Source organism: Anomaloglossus baeobatrachus, chromosome 7 (assembly GCF_048569485.1).
Source record: "Anomaloglossus baeobatrachus isolate aAnoBae1 chromosome 7, aAnoBae1.hap1, whole genome shotgun sequence".
Lineage (NCBI taxonomy): Eukaryota > Metazoa > Chordata > Amphibia > Anura > Aromobatidae > Anomaloglossus > Anomaloglossus baeobatrachus.
Window position 1 is genome coordinate 300,919,690 of NC_134359.1, and position 23,375 is coordinate 300,943,064.

General features: G+C 52.0%; 2 protein-coding genes across 7 annotated transcripts in view; one reads left to right on the top strand and one right to left on the bottom strand.

Annotated features, from left to right (window-relative positions):
- LOC142245669 (uncharacterized) overlaps positions 1–23,375 on the bottom strand; it is a 51,620-nt gene that overhangs the window by 10,461 nt on the left and 17,784 nt on the right. The gene's annotated exons all lie outside the window — the stretch shown is intronic.
- Positions 1–23,375, top strand: part of LOC142245670 (dual specificity protein phosphatase 14-like) — a 54,990-nt gene that overhangs the window by 7,517 nt on the left and 24,098 nt on the right. The gene's annotated exons all lie outside the window — the stretch shown is intronic.

Genomic DNA, 23,375 nt, shown 5'->3' on the forward strand with positions numbered 1-23,375 from the left:
GATTAGTAATGTCTGCCCTGTATGGACGGTACATGTGTGCGCCCCCTGCAGGATAGATTAGTAATGTGTGCCCTGTATGCACTGTACATGTGTGCGCCCCCTGCAGGATGGATTAGTAATATCTGCCCTGTATGGACGGTACATGTGTGCGCCCCCTGCAGGATGGATTAGTAATGTCTGCCCTGTATGGACGGTACATGTGTGCGCCCCCTGCAGGATGGATTAGTAATGTCTGCCCTGTATGCACTGTACATGTGTGCGCTCCCTGCAGGATGGATTAGTAATGTCTGCCCTGTATGGACGGTACATGTGTGCGCCCCCTGCAGGATGGATTAGTAATGTCTGCCCTGTATGCACTGTACATGTGTGCGCCCCCTGCAGGATGGATTAGTAATGTGTGCCCTGTATGGACTGTACATGTGTGCGCCCCCTGCAGGATGGATTAGTAATATCTGCCCTGTATGGACCGTACATGTGTGCGACCCCTGCAGGATGGATTAGTAATGTGTGCCCTGTATGCACTGTACATGTGTGCGCCCCCTGCAGGATGGATTAGTAATGTCTGCCCTGTATGGACTGTACATGTGTGCGCCCCCTGCAGGATGGATTAGTAATGTCTGCCTTGTATGGACGGTACATGTGTGCGCCCCCTGCAGGATGGATTAGTAATGTCTGCCCTGTATGGACTGTACATGTGTGCGCTCCCTGCAGGATGGATTAGTAATGTCTGCCCTGTATGGACGGTACATGTGTGCGCCCCCTGCAGGATGGATTAGTAATGTCTGCCCTGTATGGACTGTACATGTGTGCGCTCCCTGCAGGATGGATTAGTAATGTCTGCCCTGTATGGACGGTACATGTGTGCGGTCCCTGCAGGATGGATTAGTAATGTCTGCCCTGTATGGACTGTACATGTGTGCGCTCCCTGCAGGATGGATTAGTAATGTGTGCCCTGTATGCACTGTACATGTGTGCGCCCCCTGCAGGATGGATTAGTAATGTCTGCCCTGTATGGACGGTACATGTGTGCGCTCCCTGCAGGATGGATTAGTAATGTCTGCCCTGTATGCACTGTACATGTGTGCGCTCCCTGCAGGATGGATTAGTAATGTCTGCCCTGTATAGACTGTACATGTGTGCGCCCCCTGCAGGATGGATTAGTAATGTGTGCCCTGTATGCACTGTACATGTGTGCGCCCCCTGCAGGATGGATTAGTAATGTCTTCCCTGTATGGACTGTACATGTGTGCGCCCCCTGCAGGATGGATTAGTAATGTCTGCCCTGTATGGACGGTACATGTGTGCGCTCCCTGCAGGATGGATTAGTAATGTCTGCCCTGTATGGACGGTACATGTGTGCGCCCCCTGCAGGATAGATTAGTAATGTGTGCCCTGTATTGACTGTACATGTGTGCGCCCCCTGCAGGATGGATTAGTAATGTCTGCCCTGTATGGACGGTACATGTGTGCGCTCCCTGCAGGATGGATTAGTAATGTCTGCCCTGTATGCACTGTACATGTGTGCGCTCCCTGCAGGATGGATTAGTAATGTCTGCCCTGTATGCACTGTACATGTGTGCACTCCCTGCAGGATGGATTAGTAATGTCTGCCCTGTATGGACTGTACATGTGTGCGCCCCCTGCAGGATGGATTAGTAATGTCTGCCCTGTATGGACGGTACATGTGTGCGCTCCCTGCAGGATGGATTAGTAATGTCTGCCCTGTATGGACGGTACATGTGTGCGCCCCCTGCAGGATGGATTAGTAATGTCTGCCCTGTATGGACGGTACATGTGTGCGCTCCCTGCAGGATGGATTAGTAATGTCTGCCCTGTATGCACTGTACATGTGTGCGCTCCCTGCAGGATGGATTAGTAATGTCTGCCCTGTATGCACTGTACATGTGTGCGCTCCCTGCAGGATGGATTAGTAATGTCTGCCCTGTATGGACCGTACATGTGTGCGCCCCCTGCAGGATGGATTAGTAATGTCTGCCCTGTATGCACTGTACATGTGTGCGCCCCCTGCAGGATGGATTAGTAATGTCTGCCCTGTATGGACTGTACATGTGTGCGCTCCCTGCAGGATGGATTAGTAATGTCTGCCCTGTATGCACTGTACATGTGTGCGCTCCCTGCAGGATGGATTAGTAATGTCTGCCCTGTATGGACTGTACATGTGTGCGCCCCCTGCAGGATGGATTAGTAATGTCTGCCCTGTATGCACTGTACATGTGTGCGCCCCCTGCAGGATGGATTAGTAATGTGTGCCCTGTATGGACTGTACATGTGTGCGCCCCCTGCAGGATGGATTAGTAATATCTGCCCTGTATGGACCGTACATGTGTGCGCCCCCTGCAGGATGGATTAGTAATGTGTGCCCTGTATGCACTGTACATGTGTGCGCCCCCTGCAGGATGGATTAGTAATGTCTGCCCTGTATGGACGGTACATGTGTGCGCTCCCTGCAGGATGAATTAGAAATGTCTGCCCTGTATGCACTGTACATGTGTGCGCCCCCTGCAGGATGGATTAGTAATGTCTGCCCTGTATGGACTGTACATGTGTGCGCCCCCGAGAGGATGGATTAGTAATGTCTGCCCTGTATGGACTGTACATGTGTGCGCTCCCTGCAGGATGGATTAGTAATGTCTGCCCTGTATGGACGGTACATGTGTGCGCTCCCTGCAGGATGGATTAGTAATGTCTGCCCTGTATGGACGGTACATGTGTGCGCCCCCTGCAGGATGGATTAGTAATGTCTGCCCTGTATGGACGGTACATGTGTGCGGTCCCTGCAGGATGGATTAGTAATGTCTGCCCTGTATGGACTGTACATGTGTGCGCTCCCTGCAGGATGGATTAGTAATGTCTGCCCTGTATGGACGGTACATGTGTGCGCCCCCTGCAGGATGGATTAGTAATGTCTGCCCTGTATGCACTGTACATGTGTGCGCCCTCTGCAGGATGGATTAGTAATGTCTGCCCTGTATGGAATGTACATGTGTGGGCCCCCTGCAGGATGGATTAGTAATGTCTGCCCTGTATGCACTGTACATGTGTGCGCTCCCTGCAGGATGGATTAGTAATGTCTGCCCTGTATGCACTGTACATGTGTGCGCTCCCTGCAGGATGGATTAGCAATGTCTGCCCTGTATGCACTGTACATGTGTGCGCTCCCTGCAGGATGGATTAGTAATGTCTGCCCTGTATGCACTGTACATGTGTGCGCTCCCTGCAGGATGGATTAGTAATGTCTGCCCTGTATGGACGGTACATGTGTGCGCTCCCTGCAGGATAGATTAGTAATGTCTGCCCTGTATGGACGGTACATGTGTGCGCTCCCTGCAGGATAGATTAGTAATGTCTGCCCTGTATGCACTGTACATGTGTGCGCTCCCTGCAGGATGGATTAGTAATGTCTGCCCTGTATGCACTGTACATGTGTGCGCTCCCTGCAGGATGGTTTAGTAATGTCTGCCCTGTATGGACTGTACATGCGTGCGCTCCCTGCAGGATGGATTAGTAATGTCTGCCCTGTATGGACTGTACATGTGTGCGCTCCCTGCAGGATGGATTAGTAATGTCTGCCCTGTATGGACTGTACATGTGTGCGCTCCCTGCAGGATGGATTAGTAATGTCTGCCCTGTATGGACGGTACATGTGTGCGCTCCCTGCAGGATGGATTAGTAATGTCTGCCCTGTACATGTGTGCGCTCCCTGCAGGATGGTTTAGTAATGTCTGCCCTGTATGGACTGTACATGTGTGCGCTCCCTGCAGGATGGATTAGTAATGTCTGCCCTGTATGGACTGTACATGTGTGCGCTCCCTGCAGGATGGATTAGTAATGTCTGCCCTGTATGGACTGTACATGTGTGCGCTCCCTGCAGGATGGATTAGTAATATCTGCCCTGTATGGACTGTACATGTGTGCGCCCCCTGCAGGATGGATTAGTAATGTCTGCCCTGTATGGACGGTACATGTGTGCGCCCCCTGCAGGATGGATTAGTAATGTCTGCACTGTATGGACGGTACATGTGTGCGCTTGCGCCCCCTGCAGGATGGATTAGTAATGTCTGCCCTGTATGGACTGTACATGTGTGCGCCCCCTGCAGGATGGATTAGTAATGTGTGCCCTGTATGGACGGTACATGTGTGCGCTCCCTGCAGGATGGATTAGTGATGTCTGCCCTGTATGGACTGTACATGTGTGCGCCCCCTGCAGGATGGATTAGTAATGTCTGCCCTGTATGGACTGTACATGTGTGCGCTCCCTGCAGGATGGATTAGTAATGTCTGCCCTGTATGGACTGTACATGTGTGCGCTCCCTGCAGGATGGATTAGTAATGTCTGCCCTGTATGGACTGTACATGTGTGCGCTCCCTGCAGGATGGATTAGTAATGTCTGCCCTGTATGGACTGTACATGTGTGCGCCCCCTGCAGGATGGATTAGTAATGTCTGCCCTGTATGGACTGTACATGTGTGCGCTCCCTGCAGGATGGATTAGTAATGTCTTCCCTGTATGCACTGTACATGTGTGCGCCCCCTGCAGGATAGATTAGTAATGTCTGCCCTGTATGCACTGTACATGTGTGCGCTCCCTGCAGGATGGATTAGTGATGTCTGCCCTGTATAGACTGTACATGTGTGCGCTCCCTGCAGGATGGATTAGTAATGTCTGCCCTGTATGGACGGTACATGTGTGCGCCCCCTGCAGGATGGATTAGTAATGTCTGCCCTGTATGGACTGTACATGTGTGCGCCCCCTGCAGGATGGATTAGTAATGTCTGCCCTGTATGGACTGTACATGTGTGCGCCCCCTGCAGGATGGATTAATAATGTCTGCCCTGTATGGACCGTACATGTGTGCGCTCCCTGCAGGATGGATTAATAATGTCTGCCCTGTATGGACCGTACATGTGTGCGCTCCCTGCAGGATGGATTAGTAATGTCTGCCCTGTATGGACTGTACATGTGTGCGCCCCCTGCAGGATGGATTAGTAATGTCTGCCCTGTATGGACGGTACATGTGTGCGCCCCCTGCAGGATGGATTAGAAATGTCTGCCCTGTATGGACCCTACATGTGTGCGCCCCCTGCAGGATGGATTAGTAATGTCTGCCCTGTATGGACTGTACATGTGTGCGCCCCCTGCAGGATGGATTAGTAATGTCTGCCCTGTATGGACGGTACATGTGTGCGCCCCCTGCAGGATGGATTAGTAATGTCTGCCCTGTATGGACTGTACATGTGTGCGCCCCCTGCAGGATGGATTAGTAATGTCTGCCCTGTATGCACTGTACATGTGTGCGCTCCCTGCAGGATGGATTAGTAATGTCTGCCCTGTATGCACTGTACATGTGTGCGCCCCCTGCAGGATGGATTAGTAATGTCTGCCCTGTATGGACTGTACATGTGTGCGCCCCCTGCAGGATGGATTAGTAATGTCTGCCCTGTATGCACTGTACATGTGTGCGCTCCCTGCAGGATGGATTAGTAATGTCTGCCCTGTATGGACTGTACATGTGTGCGCTCCCTGCAGGATGGATTAGTAATGTCTGCCCTGTATGGACTGTACATGTGTGCGCTCCCTGCAGGATGGATTAGTAATGTCTGCACTGTATGGACGGTACATGTGTGCGCTCCCTGCAGGATGGATTAGTAATGTCTGCCCTGTACATGTGTGCGCTCCCTGCAGGATGGTTTAGTAATGTCTGCCCTGTATGGACTGTACATGTGTGCGCTCCCTGCAGGATGGATTAGTAATGTCTGCCCTGTATGCACTGTACATGTGTGCGCCCCCTGCAGGATAGATTAGTAATGTCTGCACTGTATGGACGGTACATGTGTGCGCCCCCTGCAGGATGGATTAGTAATGTCTGCCCTGTATGCACTGTACATGTGTGCGCTCCCTGCAGGATGGATTAGTAATGTCTGCCCTGTATGGACTGTACATGTGTGCGCTCCCTGCAGGATGGATTAGTAATGTCTGCCCTGTATGGACTGTACATGTGTGCGCTCCCTGCAGGATGGATTAGTAATGTCTGCACTGTATGGACGGTACATGTGTGCGCTCCCTGCAGGATGGATTAGTAATGTCTGCCCTGTACATGTGTGCGCTCCCTGCAGGATGGTTTAGTAATGTCTGCCCTGTATGGACTGTACATGTGTGCGCTCCCTGCAGGATGGATTAGTAATGTCTGCCCTGTATGGACTGTACATGTGTGCGCTCCCTGCAGGATGGATTAGTAATGTCTGCCCTGTATGGACTGTACATGTGTGCGCTCCCTGCAGGATGGATTAGTAATATCTGCCCTGTATGGACTGTACATGTGTGCGCCCCCTGCAGGATGGATTAGTAATGTCTGCACTGTATGGACGGTACATGTGTGCGCTCCCTGCAGGATGGATTAGTAATGTCTGCCCTGTATGGACAGTACATGTGTGCGCCCCCTGCAGGATGGATTAGTAATGTCTGCCCTGTATGGACTGTACATGTGTGGGCTCCCTGCAGGATGGATTAGTAATGTCTGCCCTGTATGGACTGTACATATGTGCGCCCCCTGCAGGATGGATTAGTAATGGTTGCCCTGTATAGACTGTACATGTGTGCGCTCCCTGCAGGATGGATTAGTAATGTCTGCCCTGTATGGACGGTACATGTGTGCGCCCCCTGCAGGATGGATTAGTAATGTCTGCCCTGTATGGACTGTACATGTGTGCGCTCCCTGCAGGATGGATTAGTAATGTCTGCCCTGTATGGACTGTACATGTGTGCGCTCCCTGCAGGATGGATTAGTAATGTCTGCCCTGTATGGACTGTACATGTGTGCGCCCCCTGCAGGATGGATTAGTAATGGTTGCCCTGTATAGACTGTACATGTGTGCGCTCCCTGCAGGATGGATTAGTAATGTCTGCACTGTATGGACGGTACATGTGTGCGCCCCCTGCAGGATGGATTAGTAATGTCTGCCCTGTATGGACTGTACATGTGTGCGCTCCCTGCAGGATGGATTAGTAATGTGTGCCCTGTATGGACTGTACATGTGTGCGCCCCCTGCAGGATGGATTAGTAATGTCTGCCCTGTATGGACTGTACATGTGTGCGCTCCCTGCAGGATGGATTAGTAATGTCTGCCCTGTATGGACTGTACATGTGTGCGCTCCCTGCAGGATGAATTAGTAATGTCTGCCCTGTATGGACTGTACATGTGTGCGCCCCCTGCAGGATGGATTAGTAATGTCTGCCCTGTATGGACTGTACATGTGTGCGCTCCCTGCAGGATGGATTAGTAATGTCTTCCCTGTATGCACTGTACATGTGTGCGCCCCCTGCAGGATAGATTAGTAATGTCTGCCCTGTATGCACTGTACATGTGTGCGCTCCCTGCAGGATGGATTAGTGATGTCTGCCCTGTATAGACTGTACATGTGTGCGCTCCCTGCAGGATGGATTAGTAATGTCTGCCCTGTATGGACGGTACATGTGTGCGCCCCCTGCAGGATGGATTAGTAATGTCTGCCCTGTATGGACTGTACATGTGTGCGCCCCCTGCAGGATGGATTAGTAATGTCTGCCCTGTATGGACTGTACATGTGTGCGCCCCCTGCAGGATGGATTAGTAATGTCTGCCCTGTATGGACCGTACATGTGTGCGCCCCCTGCAGGATGGATTAGTAATGTCTGCCCTGTATGGACTGTACATGTGTGCGCCCCCTGCAGGATGGATTAGTAATGTCTGCCCTGTATGGACCGTACATGTGTGCGCTCCCTGCAGGATGGATTAATAATGTCTGCCCTGTATGGACGGTACATGTGTGAGCTCCCTGCAGGATGGATTAGTAATGTCTGCCCTGTATGGACGGTACATGTGTGCGCCCCCTGCAGGATGGATTAATAATGTCTGCCCTGTATGGACCGTACATGTGTGCGCCCCCTGCAGGATGGATTAGTAATGTCTGCCCTGTATGGACGGTACATGTGTGCGCCCCCTGCAGGATGGATTAGTAATGTCTGCCCTGTATGGACCGTACATGTGTGCGCTCCCTGCAGGATGGATTAATAATGTCTGCCCTGTATGGACGGTACATGTGTGAGCTCCCTGCAGGATGGATTAGTAATGTCTGCCCTGTATGCACTGTACATGTGTGCGCTCCCTGCAGGATGGATTAATAATGTCTGCCCTGTATGGACCGTACATGTGTGCGCCCCCTGCAGGATGGATTAGTAATGTCTGCCCTGTATGGACGGTACATGTGTGCGCCCCCTGCAGGATGGATTAGAAATGTCTGCCCTGTATGGACCGTACATGTGTGCGCCCCCTGCAGGATGGATTAGTAATGTCTGCCCTGTATGGACTGTACATGTGTGCGCCCCCTGCAGGATGGATTAGTAATGTCTGCCCTGTATGGACGGTACATGTGTGCGCCCCCTGCAGGATGGATTAGTAATGTCTGCCCTGTATGGACTGTACATGTGTGCGCCCCCTGCAGGATGGATTAGTAATGTCTGCCCTGTATGCACTGTACATGTGTGCGCTCCCTGCAGGATGGATTAGTAATGTCTGCCCTGTATGCACTGTACATGTGTGCGCCCCCTGCAGGATGGATTAGTAATGTCTGCCCTGTATGGACTGTACATGTGTGCGCCCCCTGCAGGATGGATTAGTAATGTCTGCCCTGTATGCACTGTACATGTGTGCGCTCCCTGCAGGATGGATTAGTAATGTCTGCCCTGTATGGACTGTACATGTGTGCGCTCCCTGCAGGATGGATTAGTAATGTCTGCCCTGTATGGACTGTACATGTGTGCGCTCCCTGCAGGATGGATTAGTAATGTCTGCACTGTATGGACGGTACATGTGTGCGCTCCCTGCAGGATGGATTAGTAATGTCTGCCCTGTACATGTGTGCGCTCCCTGCAGGATGGTTTAGTAATGTCTGCCCTGTATGGACTGTACATGTGTGCGCCCCCTGCAGGATGGATTAGTAATGTCTGCCCTGTATGGACTGTACATGTGTGCGCTCCCTGCAGGATGGATTAGTAATGTCTGCCCTGTATGGACTGTACATGTGTGCGCTCCCTGCAGGATGGATTAGTAATGTCTGCCCTGTATGGACTGTACATGTGTGCGCTCCCTGCAGGATGGATTAGTAATATCTGCCCTGTATGGACTGTACATGTGTGCGCCCCCTGCAGGATGGATTAGTAATGTCTGCACTGTATGGACGGTACATGTGTGCGCTCCCTGCAGGATGGATTAGTAATGTCTGCCCTGTATGGACAGTACATGTGTGCGCCCCCTGCAGGATGGATTAGTAATGTCTGCCCTGTATGGACTGTACATGTGTGGGCTCCCTGCAGGATGGATTAGTAATGTCTGCCCTGTATGGACTGTACATGTGTGCGCCCCCTGCAGGATGGATTAGTAATGGTTGCCCTGTATAGACTGTACATGTGTGCGCTCCCTGCAGGATGGATTAGTAATGTCTGCCCTGTATGGACGGTACATGTGTGCGCCCCCTGCAGGATGGATTAGTAATGTCTGCCCTGTATGGACTGTACATGTGTGCGCTCCCTGCAGGATGGATTAGTAATGTCTGCCCTGTATGGACTGTACATGTGTGCGCTCCCTGCAGGATGGATTAGTAATGTCTGCCCTGTATGGACTGTACATGTGTGCGCCCCCTGCAGGATGGATTAGTAATGGTTGCCCTGTATAGACTGTACATGTGTGCGCTCCCTGCAGGATGGATTAGTAATGTCTGCACTGTATGGACGGTACATGTGTGCGCTCCCTGCAGGATGGATTAGTAATGTGTGCCCTGTATGGACTGTACATGTGTGCGCCCCCTGCAGAATGGATTAGTAATGTCTGCCCTGTATGGACGGTACATGTGTGCGCCCCCTGCAGAATGGATTAGTAATGTCTGCCCTGTATGGACGGTACATGTGTGCGCTCCCTGCAGGATAGATTAGTAATGTCTGCCCTGTATGGACGGTACATGTGTGCGCTCCCTGCAGGATAGATTAGTAATGTCTGCCCTGTATGGACTGTACATGTGTGCGCTCCCTGCAGGATAGATTAGTAATGTCTGCCCTGTATGCACTGTACATGTGTGCGCTCCCTGCAGGATGGATTAGTAATGTCTGTCCTGTATGCACGGTACATGTGTGCGCTCCCTGCAGGATGGTTTAGTAATGTCTGCCCTGTATGGACGGAACATGTGTGCGCTCCCTGCAGGATGGATTAGTAATGTCTGCCCTGTATGGACTGTACATGTGTGCGCCCCCTGCAGGATGGATTAGTAATGTCTGCCCTGTATGGACGGTACATGTGTGCGCTCCCTGCAGGATGGATTAGTAATGTCTGCCCTGTATGGACTGTACATGTGTGCGCCCCCTGCAGGATGGATTAGTAATGTCTGCCCTGTATGGACTGTACATGTGTGCGCTCCCTGCAGGATGGATTAGTAATGTCTGCCCTGTATGGACTGTACATGTGTGCGCCCCCTGCAGGATGGATTAGTAATGTCTGCCCTGTATGGACCGTACATGTGTGCGCTCCCTGCAGGATGGATTAGTAATGTCGGCCCTGTATGGACTGTACATGTGTGCGCTCCCTGCAGGATGGATTAGTAATGTCTTCCCTGTATGCACTGTACATGTGTGCGCCCCCTGCAGGATAGATTAGTAATGTCTGCCCTGTATGCACTGTACATGTGTGCGCTCCCTGCAGGATGGATTAGTAATGTCTGCCCTGTATGGACGGTACATGTGTGCGCCCCCTGCAGGATAGATTAGTAATGTCTGCCCTGTATGGACCGTACATGTGTGCGCTCCCTGCAGGATGGATTAGTAATGTCGGCCCAGTATGGACTGTACATGTGTGCGCTCCCTGCAGGATGGATTAGTAATGTCTGCCCTGTATGGACGGTACATGTGTGCGCTCCCTGCAGGATGGATTAGTAATGTCTGCCCTGTATGCACTGTACATGTGTGCGCCCCCTGCAGGATGGATTAGTAATGTCTGCCCTGTATGCACTGTACATGTGTGCGCCCCCTGCAGGATAGATTAGTAATGTCTGCCCTGTATGGACGGTACATGTGTGCGCTCCCTGCAGGATGGATTAGTAATGTCTGCCCTGTATGGACGGTACATGTGTGCGCTCCCTGCAGGATGGATTAGTAATGTCTGCCCTGTATGCACTGTACATGTGTGCGCTCCCTGCAGGATGGATTAGTAATGTCTGCCCTGTATGGACGGTACATGTGTGCGCTCCCTGCAGGATGGATTAGTAATGTCTGCCCTGTATGGACTGTACATGTGTGCGCCCCCTGCAGGATGGATTAGTAATGTCTGCCCTGTATGCACTGTACATGTGTGCGCTCCCTGCAGGATGGATTAGTAATGTCTGCCCTGTATGGACGGTACATGTGTGTGCGCCCCCTGCAGGATGGATTAGTAATGTCTGCCCTGTATGGACTGTACATGTGCGCTCCCTGCAGGATGGATTAGTAATGTCTGCCCTGTATGGACTGTACATGTGCGCTCCCTGCAGGATGGATTAGTAATGTCTGCCCTGTATGCACTGTACATGTGTGCGCCCCCTGCAGGATGGATTAGTAATGTCTGCCCTGTATGCACTGTACATGTGTGCGCCCCCTGCAGGATAGATTAGTAATGTCTGCCCTGTATGCACTGTACATGTGTGCGCCCCCTGCAGGATGGATTAGTAATGTCTGCGCTGTATGCACTGTACATGTGTGCGCCCCCTGCAGGAGGGATTAGTAATGTCTGCGCTGTATGGACTGTACATGTGTGCGCCCCCTGCAGGATGGATTAGTAATGTCTGCCCTGTATGGACTGTACATGTGTGCGCTCCCTGCAGGATGGATTAGTAATGTCTGCCCTGTATGGACTGTACATGTGTGCGCTCCCTGCAGGATGGATTAGTAATGTGTGCCCTGTATGGACTGTACATGTGTGCGCCCCCTGCAGGATGGATTAATAATGTCTGCCCTGTATGGACCGTACATGTGTGCGCCCCCTGCAGGATGGATTAGTAATGTCTGCCCTGTATGGACGGTACATGTGTGTGCCCCCTGCAGAATGGATTAGTAATGTCTGCCCTGTATGGACGGTACATGTGTGCGCTCCCTGCAGGATAGATTAGTAATGTCTGCCCTGTATGGACGGTACATGTGTGCGCTCCCTGCAGGATAGATTAGTAATGTCTGCCCTGTATGGACTGTACATGTGTGCGCTCCCTGCAGGATAGATTAGTAATGTCTGCCCTGTATGGACTGTACATGTGTGCGCTCCCTGCAGGATAGATTAGTAATGTCTGCCCTGTATGCACTGTACATGTGTGCGCTCCCTGCAGGATGGATTAGTAATGTCTGCCCTGTATGCACTGTACATGTGTGCGCTCCCTGCAGGATGGATTAGTAATGTCTGTCCTGTATGCACGGTACATGTGTGCGCTCCCTGCAGGATGGTTTAGTAATGTCTGCCCTGTATGGACGGAACATGTGTGCGCTCCCTGCAGGATGGATTAGTAATGTCTGCCCTGTATGGACTGTACATGTGTGCGCCCCCTGCAGGATGGATTAGTAATGTCTGCCCTGTATGGACTGTACATGTGTGCACTCCCTGCAGGATGGATTAGTAATGTCTGCGCTGTATGCACTGTACATGTGTGCGCTCCCTGCAGGATGGATTAGTAATGTCTGCCCTGTATGCACTGTACATGTGTGCGCCCCCTGCAGGATGGATTAGTAATGTCTGCCCTGTATGGACTGTACATGTGTGCGCTCCCTGCAGGATGGATTAGTAATGTCTGCCCTGTATAGACTGTACATGTGTGCGCTCCCTGCAGGATGGATTAGTAATGTCTGTCCTGTATGCACGGTACATGTGTGCGCTCCCTGCAGGATGGTTTAGTAATGTCTGCCCTGTATGCACTGTACATGTGTGCGCCCCCTGCAGGAGGGATTAGTAATATCTGCCCTGTATGGACTGTACATGTGTGCGCTCCCTGCAGGATGGATTAGTAATGTCTGCCCTGTATGGACTGTACATGTGTGCGCTCCCTGCAGGATGGATTAGTAATGTCTGCCCTGTATGGACCGTACATGTGTGCGCCCCCTGCAGGATGGATTAGTAATATCTGCCCTGTATGGACTGTACATGTGTGCGCTCCCTGCAGGATGGATTAGTAATATCTGCCCTGTATGGACTGTACATGTGTGCGCTCCCTGCAGGATGGATTAGTAATGTCTGCCCTGTATGGACTGTACATGTGTGCGCTCCCTGCAGGATGGATTAGTAATGTCTGCCCTGTATGGACTGTACATGTGTGCACTCCCTGCAGGATGGATTAGTAATGTCTGCCCTGTATGGACGGTACATGTGTGCGCCCCCTGCAGGATGGATTAGTCATGTCTGCCCTGTATACACTGTACATGTGTGCGCTCCCTGCAGGATGGATTAGTAATGTCTGCCCTGTATGCACTGTACATGTGTGCGCCCCCTGCAGGAGGGATTAGTAATATCTACCCTGTATGGACTGTACATGTGTGCGCTCCCTGCAGGATGGATTAGTAATGTCTGCGCTGTATGGACTGTACATGTGTGCGTTCCCTGCAGGATGGATTAGTAATGTCTGCCCTGTATGCACTGTACATGTGTGCGCCCCCTGCAGGATGGATTAGTAATGTCTGCCCTGTATGGACTGTACATGTGTGCGCCCCCTGCAGGATGGATTAGTAATGTCTGCCCTGTATGGACTGTACATGTGTGCGCTCCCTGCAGGATGGATTAGTAATGTCTGCCCTGTATGGACTGTACATGTGTGTGCCCCCTGCAGGATGGATTAGTAATGTCTGCCCTGTATAGACTGTATATGTGTGCGCTTCCTGCAGGATGGATTAGTAATGTCTGCCCTGTATGGACTGTACATGTGTGCGCTCCCTGCAGGATAGATTAGTAATGTCTGCCCTGTATGCACTGTACATGTGTGCGCCCCCTGCAGGATGGATTAGTAATGTCTGTCCTGTATGCACTGTACATGTGTGCGCCCCCTGCAGGATGGATTAGTAATGTCTGCCCTGTATGCACTGTACATGTGTGCGCTCCCTGTAGGATGGATTAGTAATGTCTGCCCTGTATGGACGGTACATGTGTGCACTCCCTGCAGGATGGATTAGTAATGTCTGCCCTGTATGCACTGTACATGTGTGCGCCCCCTGCAGGATGGATTAGTAATGTCTGCCCTGTATGCACTGTACATGTGTGCGCTCCCTGCAGGATGGATTAGTAATGTCTGCCCTGTATGGACGGTACATGTGTGCGCCCCCTGCAGGATGGATTAGTAATATCTGCCCTGTATGGACTGTACATGTGTGCACTCCCTGCAGGATGGATTAGTAATGTCTTCCCTGTATGGACTGTACATGTGTGCACTCCCTGCAGGATGGATTAGTAATGTCTTCCCTGTATGGACTGTACATGTGTGCGCCCCCTGCAGGATGGATTAGTAATGTCTGCCCTGTATGGACTGTACATGTGTGCGCCCCCTGCAGGATGGATTAGTAATGTCTTCCCTGTATGGACTGTACATGTGTGCGCCCCCTGCAGGATGGATTAGTAATGTCTGCCCTGTATGGACTGTACATGTGTGCGCCCCCTGCAGGATGGATTAGTAATGTCTGCCCTGTATGGACTGTACATGTGTGCGCTCCCTGCAGGATGGATTAGTAATGTCTGCACTGTATGGACGGAACATGTGTGCGCCCCCTGCAGGATGGATTAGTAATGTCTGCCCTGTATGGACTGTACATGTGTGCGCTCCCTGCAGGATGGATTAGTAATGTCTGCCCTGTATGGACTGTACATGTGTGCGCCCCCTGCAGGATGGATTAGTAATGTGTGCCCTGTATGCACTGTACATGTGTGCGCTCCCTGCAGGATAAATTAGTAATGTCTGCCCTGTATGGACTGTACATGTGTGCGCTCCCTGCAGGATGGATTAGTAATGTCTGCCCTGTGTGGACTGTACATGTGTGCGCCCCCTGCAGGATGGATTAGTAATGTGTGCCCTGTATGGACGGTACATGTGTGCGCCCCCTGCAGGATGGATTAGTAATGTCTGCCCTGTATGGACTGTACATGTGTGCGCCCCCCGCAGGATGGATTAGTAATGTCTGCCCTGTATGGACGGTACATGTGTGCGCCCCCTGCAGGATGGATTAGTAATGTCTGCCCTGTATGGACTGTACATGTGTGCTCCCCCTGCAGGATGGATTAGTAATGTCTGCCCTGTACGGACGGTACATGTGTGCGCTCCCTGCAGGATGGATTAGTAATGTCTGCCCTGTATGGACGGTACATGTGTGCGCTCCCTGCAGGATGGATTAGTAATGTCTGCCCTGTATGGACGGTACATGTGTGCGCCCCCTGCAGGATGGATTAGTAATGTCTGCCCTGTATGGACGGTACATGTGTGCGCCCCCTGCAGGATGGATTAGTAATGTCTGCCCTGTATGGACTGTACATGTGTGCGCCCCCCGCAGGATGGATTAGTAATGTCTGCCCTGTATGGACGGTACATGTGTGCGCCCCCTGCAGGATGGATTAGTAATGTCTGCCCTGTATGGACTGTACATGTGTGCGCCCCCTGCAGGATGGATTAGTAATGTCTGCACTGTATGGACTGTACATGTGTGCGCCCCCTGCAGGATGGATTAATAATGTCTGCCCTGTATGGACCGTACATGTGTGCTCCCCCTGCAGGATGGATTAGTAATGTCTGCCCTGTATGGACGGTACATGTGTGCGCCCCCTGCAGAATGGATTAGTAATGTCTGCCCTGTATGGACGGTACATGTGTGCGCTCCCTGCAGGATGGATTAGTAATGTCTGCCCTGTATGGACTGTACATGTGTGCGTTCCCTGCAGGATGGATTAGTAATGTCTGTCCTGTATGCACGGTACATGTGTGCGCCCCCTGCAGGATGGATTAGTAATGTCTGCCCTGTATGGACGGTACATGTGTGCGCTCCCTGCAGGATGGATTAGTAATGTCTGCCCTGTATGGACCGTACATGTGTGCGCCCCCTGCAGGATGGATTAGTAATGTCTGCCCTGTATGCACTGTACATATGTGCGCCCCCTGCAGGATGGATTAGTAATGTCTGCCCTGTATGCACTGTACATGTGTGCGCCTCCTGCAGGATGGATTAGTAATGTCTGCCCTGTATGGACTGTACATGTGTGCGCTCCCTGCAGGATGGATTAGTAATGTCTGCCCTGTATGGACTGTACATGTGTGCGCTCCCTGCAGGATGGATTAGTAATGTCTGCCCTGTATGGACTGTACATGTGTGCGCTCCCTGCAGGATGGATTAGTAATGTCTGCCCTGTATGCACTGTACATGTGTGCGCCCCCTGCAGGATGGATTAGTAATGTGTGCCCTGTATGGACTGTACATGTGTGCGCCCCCTGCAGGATGGATTAGTAATATCTGCCCTGTATGGACCGTACATGTGTGCGCCCCCTGCAGGATGGATTAGTAATGTGTGCCCTGTATGCACTGTACATGTGTGCGCTCCCTGCAGGATGGATTAGTAATGTCTGCCCTGTATGGACTGTACATGTGTGCGCCCCCTGCAGGATGGATTAGTAATGTCTGCCCTGTATGCACTGTACATGTGTGCGCTCCCTGCAGGATGGATTAGTAATGTCTGCCCTGTATGGACGGTACATGTGTGCGCTCCCTGCAGGATGGATTAGAAATGTCTGCCCTGTATGCACTGTACATGTGTGCGCCACCTGCAGGATGGATTAGTAATGTCTGCCCTGTATGGACTGTACATGTGTGCGCTCCCTGCAGGATGGATTAGTAATGTCTGCCCTGTATGCACTGTACATGTGTGCGCCCCCTGCAGGATGGATTAGTAATGTCTGCCCTGTATGGACGGTACATGTGTGCGCCCCCTGCAGGATGGATTAGTAATGTCTGCCCTGTATGGACTGTACATGTGTGCGCCCCCTGCAGGATGGATTAGTAATGTCTGCCCTGTATGGACTGTACATGTGTGCGCTCCCTGCAGGATGGATTAGTAATGTCTGCCCTGTATGGACTGTACATGTGTGCGCTCCCTGCAGGATGGATTAGTAATGTCTGCCCTGTATGGACGGTACATGTGTGTGCCCCCTGCAGGATGGATTAGTAATGTCTGTCCTGTATGGACGGTACATGTGTGCGCTCCCTGCAGGATGGATTAGTAATGTCTGCCCTGTATGGACGGTACATGTGTGCGCTCCCTGCAGGATGGATTAGTAATGTCTGCCCTGTATGGACTGTACATGTGTGCGCCCCCTGCAGGATGGATTAGTAATGTCTGCCCTGTATGGACTATACATGTGTGCGCCCCCTGCAGGATGGATTAGTAATGTCTGCCCTGTATGGACGGTACATGTGTGGGCCCCCTGCAGGATGGATTAGTAATGTCTGCCCTGTATGGACGGTACATGTGTGCGCCCCCTGCAGGATGGATTAGTAATATCTGCCCTGTATGCACTGTACATGTGTGCGCCCCCTGCAGGATGGATTAGTAATGTCTGCCCTGTATGGACGGTACATGTGTGCGCCCCCTGCAGGATGGATTAGTAATGTCTGCCCTGTATGGACGGTACATGTGTGCGCCCCCTGCAGGATGGATTAGTAATGTCTGCCCTGTATGGACGGTACATGTGTGCGCCCCCTGCAGGATGGATTAGTAATGTCTGCCCTGTATGGACTGTACATGTGTGCGCCCCCTGCAGGATGGATTAGTAATGTCTGCCCTGTATGGACTGTACATGTGTGCGCCCCCTGCAGGATGGATTAGTAATGTCTGCCCTGTATGGACCGTACATGTGTGCGCCCCCTGCAGGATGGATTAGTAATGTCTGCCCTGTATGGACTGTACATGTGTGCGCCCCCTGCAGGATGGATTAGTAATGTCCGCCCTGTATGGACTGTACATGTGTGCGCTCCCTGCAGGATGGATTAGTAATGTCTGCCCTGTATGGACGGTACATGTGTGCGCCCCCTGCAGGATGGATTAGTAATGTCGGCCCTGTATGGACTGTACATGTGTGCGCTCCCTGCAGGATGGATTAGTAATGTCTGCCCTGTATGGACTGTACATGTGTGCGCTCCCTGCAGGATGGATTAGTAATGTCTGCCCTGTATGGACGGTACATGTGTGCGCCCCCTGCAGGATGGATTAGTAATGTCTGCCCTGTATGGACTGTACATGTGTGCGCTCCCTGTAGGATGGATTAGTAATGTCTGCCCTGTATGCACTGTACATGTGTGCGCTCCCTGCAGGATGGATTAGTCATGTCTGCCCTGTATGCACTGTACATGTGTGCGCCTCCTGCAGGATGGATTAGTAATGTCGGCCCTGTATGGACGGTACATGTATGCGCCCCCTGCAGGATGGATTAGTAATGTCTGCGCTGTATGGACTGGACATGTGTGCGCCCCCTGCAGGATGGATTAGTAATGTCTGCCCTGTATGCACTGTACATGTGTGCGCTCCCTGCAGGATGGATTAGTAATGTCTGCCCTGTATGGACTGTACATGTGTGCGCCCCCTGCAGGATGGATTAGTAATGTCTGCCCTGTATGGACGGTACATGTGTGCGCTCCCTGCAGGATGGATTAGTAATGTCTGCCCTGTATGGACGGTACATGTGTGCGCTCCCTGCAGGATGGATTAGTAATGTCTGCCCTGTATGGACGGTACATGTGTGCGCTCCCTGCAGGATGGATTAGTAATGTCTGCCCTGTATGGACGGTACATGTGTGCGCCCCCTGCAGGATGGATTAGTAATGTCTGCCCTGTATGGACGGTACATGTGTGCGCCCCCTGCAGGATGGATTAGTAATGTCTGCCCTGTATGGACTGTACATGTGTGCGCCCCCTGCAGGATGGATTAGTAATGTCTGCCCTGTATGGACTGTACATGTGTGCGCTCCCTGCAGGATGGATTAGTAATGTCTGCCCTGTATGGACTGTACATGTGTGCGCCCCCTGCAGGATGGATTAGTAATGTCTGCCCTGTATGGACGGTACATGTGTGCGCCCCCTGCAGGATGGATTAGTCATGTCTGCCCTGTATAGACTGTACATGTGTGCGCCCCCTGCAGGATAGATGAGTAATGTCTGCCCTGTATAGACTGTACATGTGTGCGCTCCCTGCAGGATAGATTAGTAATGTCTGCCCTGTATGGACTGTACATGTGTGCGCTCCCTGCAGGATGGATTAGTAATGTCTGCCCTGTATGCACTGTACATGTGTGCGCCCCCTGCAGGATGGATTAGTAATGTCTGCCCTGTATGGACGGTACATGTGTGCGCCCCCTGCAGGATGGATTAGTAATGTCTGCCCTGTATGGACGGTACATGTGTGCGGTCCCTGCAGGATGGATTAGTAATGTCTGCCCTGTATGGACTGTACATGTGTGCGCTCCCTGCAGGATGGATTAGTAATGTCTGCCCTGTATGGACGGTACATGTGTGCGGTCCCTGCAGGATGGATTAGTAATGTCTGCGCTGTATGGACGGTACATGTGTGCGCCCCCTGCAGGATGGATTAGTAATGTCTGCCCTGTATGGACTGTACATGTGTGCGCTCCCTGCAGGATGGATTAGTAATGTCTGCCCTGTATGGACGGTACATGTGTGCGCTCCCTGCAGGATGGATTAGTAATGTCTGCCCTGTATGCACTGTACATATGTGCGCCCCCTGCAGGATGGATTAGTAATGTCTGCCCTGTATGGACTGTACATGTGTGCGCTCCCTGCAGGATGGATTAGTAATGTCTGCCCTGTATGGACGGTACATGTGTGCGCCCCCTGCAGGATAGATTAGTAATGTCTGCCCTGTATGGACCGTACATGTGTGCGCCCCCTGCAGGATGGATTAGTAATGTCTGCCCTGTATGGACGGTACATGTGTGCGCCCCCTGCAGCATAGATTAGTAATGTCTGCCCTGTATGCACTGTACATGTGTGCGCCCCCTGCAGGATGGATTAGTAATGTCTGCCCTGTATAGACTGTACATGTGTGCGCCCCCTGCAGGATGGATTAGTAATGTCTGCGCTGTATGCACTGTACATGTGTGCGCCCCCTGCAGGATGGATTAGTAATGTCTGCCCTGTATGCACTGTACATGTGTGCGCCCCCTGCAGGATGGATTAGTTATGTCTGCCCTGTATGGACTGTACATGTGTGCGCCCCCTGCAGGATGGATTAGTAATGTCTGCCCTGTATGGACAGTACATGTGTGCGCTCCCTGCAGGATGGATTAGTAATGTCTGCGCTGTATGCACTGTACATGTGTGCGCTCTCTGCAGGATGGATTAGTAATGTCTGCCCTGTATGCACTGTACATGTGTGCGCCCCCTGCAGGATGGATTAGTAATGTCTGCCCTGTATGGACTGTACATGTGTGCGCCCCCTGCAGGATGGATTAGTAATGTCTGCCCTGTATGGACAGTACATGTGTGCGCTCCCTGCAGGATGGATTAGTAATGTCTGCCCTGTATGCACTGTACATGTGTGCGCCCCCTGCAGGATGGATTAGTAATGTCTGCCCTGTATGGACGGTACATGTGTGCGCCCCCTGCAGGATGGATTAGTAATGTCTGCCCTGTATGGACTGTACATGTGTGCGCCCCCTGCAGGATGGATTAGTAATGTCTGCCCTGTATGGACTGTACATGTGTGCGCCCCCTGCAGGATGGATTAGTAATGTCTGCCCTGTATGGACCGTACATGTGTGCGCCCCCTGCAGGATGGATTAGTAATGTCTGCCCTGTATGGACTGTACATGTGTGCGCCCCCTGCAGGATGGATTAGTAATGTCCGCCCTGTATGGACTGTACATGTGTGCGCTCCCTGCAGGATGGATTAGTAATGTCTGCCCTGTATGGACGGTACATGTGTGCGCCCCCTGCAGGATGGATTAGTAATGTCGGCCCTGTATGGACTGTACATGTGTGCGCTCCCTGCAGGATGGATTAGTAATGTCTGCCCTGTATGGACTGTACATGTGTGCGCTCCCTGCAGGATGGATTAGTAATGTCTGCCCTGTATGGACGGTACATGTGTGCGCCCCCTGCAGGATGGATTAGTAATGTCTGCCCTGTATGGACTGTACATGTGTGCGCTCCCTGTAGGATGGATTAGTAATGTCTGCCCTGTATGCACTGTACATGTGTGCGCTCCCTGCAGGATGGATTAGTCATGTCTGCCCTGTATGCACTGTACATGTGTGCGCCTCCTGCAGGATGGATTAGTAATGTCGGCCCTGTATGGACGGTACATGTATGCGCCCCCTGCAGGATGGATTAGTAATGTCTGCGCTGTATGGACTGGACATGTGTGCGCCCCCTGCAGGATGGATTAGTAATGTCTGCCCTGTATGCACTGTACATGTGTGCGCTCCCTGCAGGATGGATTAGTAATGTCTGCCCTGTATGGACTGTACATGTGTGCGCCCCCTGCAGGATGGATTAGTAATGTCTGCCCTGTATGGACGGTACATGTGTGCGCTCCCTGCAGGATGGATTAGTAATGTCTGCCCTGTATGGACGGTACATGTGTGCGCTCCCTGCAGGATGGATTAGTAATGTCTGCCCTGTATGGACGGTACATGTGTGCGCTCCCTGCAGGATGGATTAGTAATGTCTGCCCTGTATGGACGGTACATGTGTGCGCCCCCTGCAGGATGGATTAGTAATGTCTGCCCTGTATGGACGGTACATGTGTGCGCCCCCTGCAGGATGGATTAGTAATGTCTGCCCTGTATGGACTGTACATGTGTGCGCCCCCTGCAGGATGGATTAGTAATGTCTGCCCTGTATGGACTGTACATGTGTGCGCTCCCTGCAGGATGGATTAGTAATGTCTGCCCTGTATGGACTGTACATGTGTGCGCCCCCTGCAGGATGGATTAGTAATGTCTGCCCTGTATGGACGGTACATGTGTGCGCCCCCTGCAGGATGGATTAGTCATGTCTGCCCTGTATAGACTGTACATGTGTGCGCCCCCTGCAGGATAGATGAGTAATGTCTGCCCTGTATAGACTGTACATGTGTGCGCTCCCTGCAGGATAGATTAGTAATGTCTGCCCTGTATGGACTGTACATGTGTGCGCTCCCTGCAGGATGGATTAGTAATGTCTGCCCTGTATGCACTGTACATGTGTGCGCCCCCTGCAGGATGGATTAGTAATGTCTGCCCTGTATGGACGGTACATGTGTGCGCCCCCTGCAGGATGGATTAGTAATGTCTGCCCTGTATGGACGGTACATGTGTGCGGTCCCTGCAGGATGGATTAGTAATGTCTGCCCTGTATGGACTGTACATGTGTGCGCTCCCTGCAGGATGGATTAGTAATGTCTGCCCTGTATGGACGGTACATGTGTGCGGTCCCTGCAGGATGGATTAGTAATGTCTGCGCTGTATGGACGGTACATGTGTGCGCCCCCTGCAGGATGGATTAGTAATGTCTGCCCTGTATGGACTGTACATGTGTGCGCTCCCTGCAGGATGGATTAGTAATGTCTGCCCTGTATGGACGGTACATGTGTGCGCTCCCTGCAGGATGGATTAGTAATGTCTGCCCTGTATGCACTGTACATATGTGCGCCCCCTGCAGGATGGATTAGTAATGTCTGCCCTGTATGGACTGTACATGTGTGCGCTCCCTGCAGGATGGATTAGTAATGTCTGCCCTGTATGGACGGTACATGTGTGCGCCCCCTGCAGGATAGATTAGTAATGTCTGCCCTGTATGGACCGTACATGTGTGCGCCCCCTGCAGGATGGATTAGTAATGTCTGCCCTGTATGGACGGTACATGTGTGCGCCCCCTGCAGCATAGATTAGTAATGTCTGCCCTGTATGCACTGTACATGTGTGCGCCCCCTGCAGGATGGATTAGTAATGTCTGCCCTGTATAGACTGTACATGTGTGCGCCCCCTGCAGGATGGATTAGTAATGTCTGCGCTGTATGCACTGTACATGTGTGCGCCCCCTGCAGGATGGATTAGTAATGTCTGCCCTGTATGCACTGTACATGTGTGCGCCCCCTGCAGGATGGATTAGTTATGTCTGCCCTGTATGGACTGTACATGTGTGCGCCCCCTGCAGGATGGATTAGTAATGTCTGCCCTGTATGGACAGTACATGTGTGCGCTCCCTGCAGGATGGATTAGTAATGTCTGCGCTGTATGCACTGTACATGTGTGCGCTCTCTGCAGGATGGATTAGTAATGTCTGCCCTGTATGCACTGTAC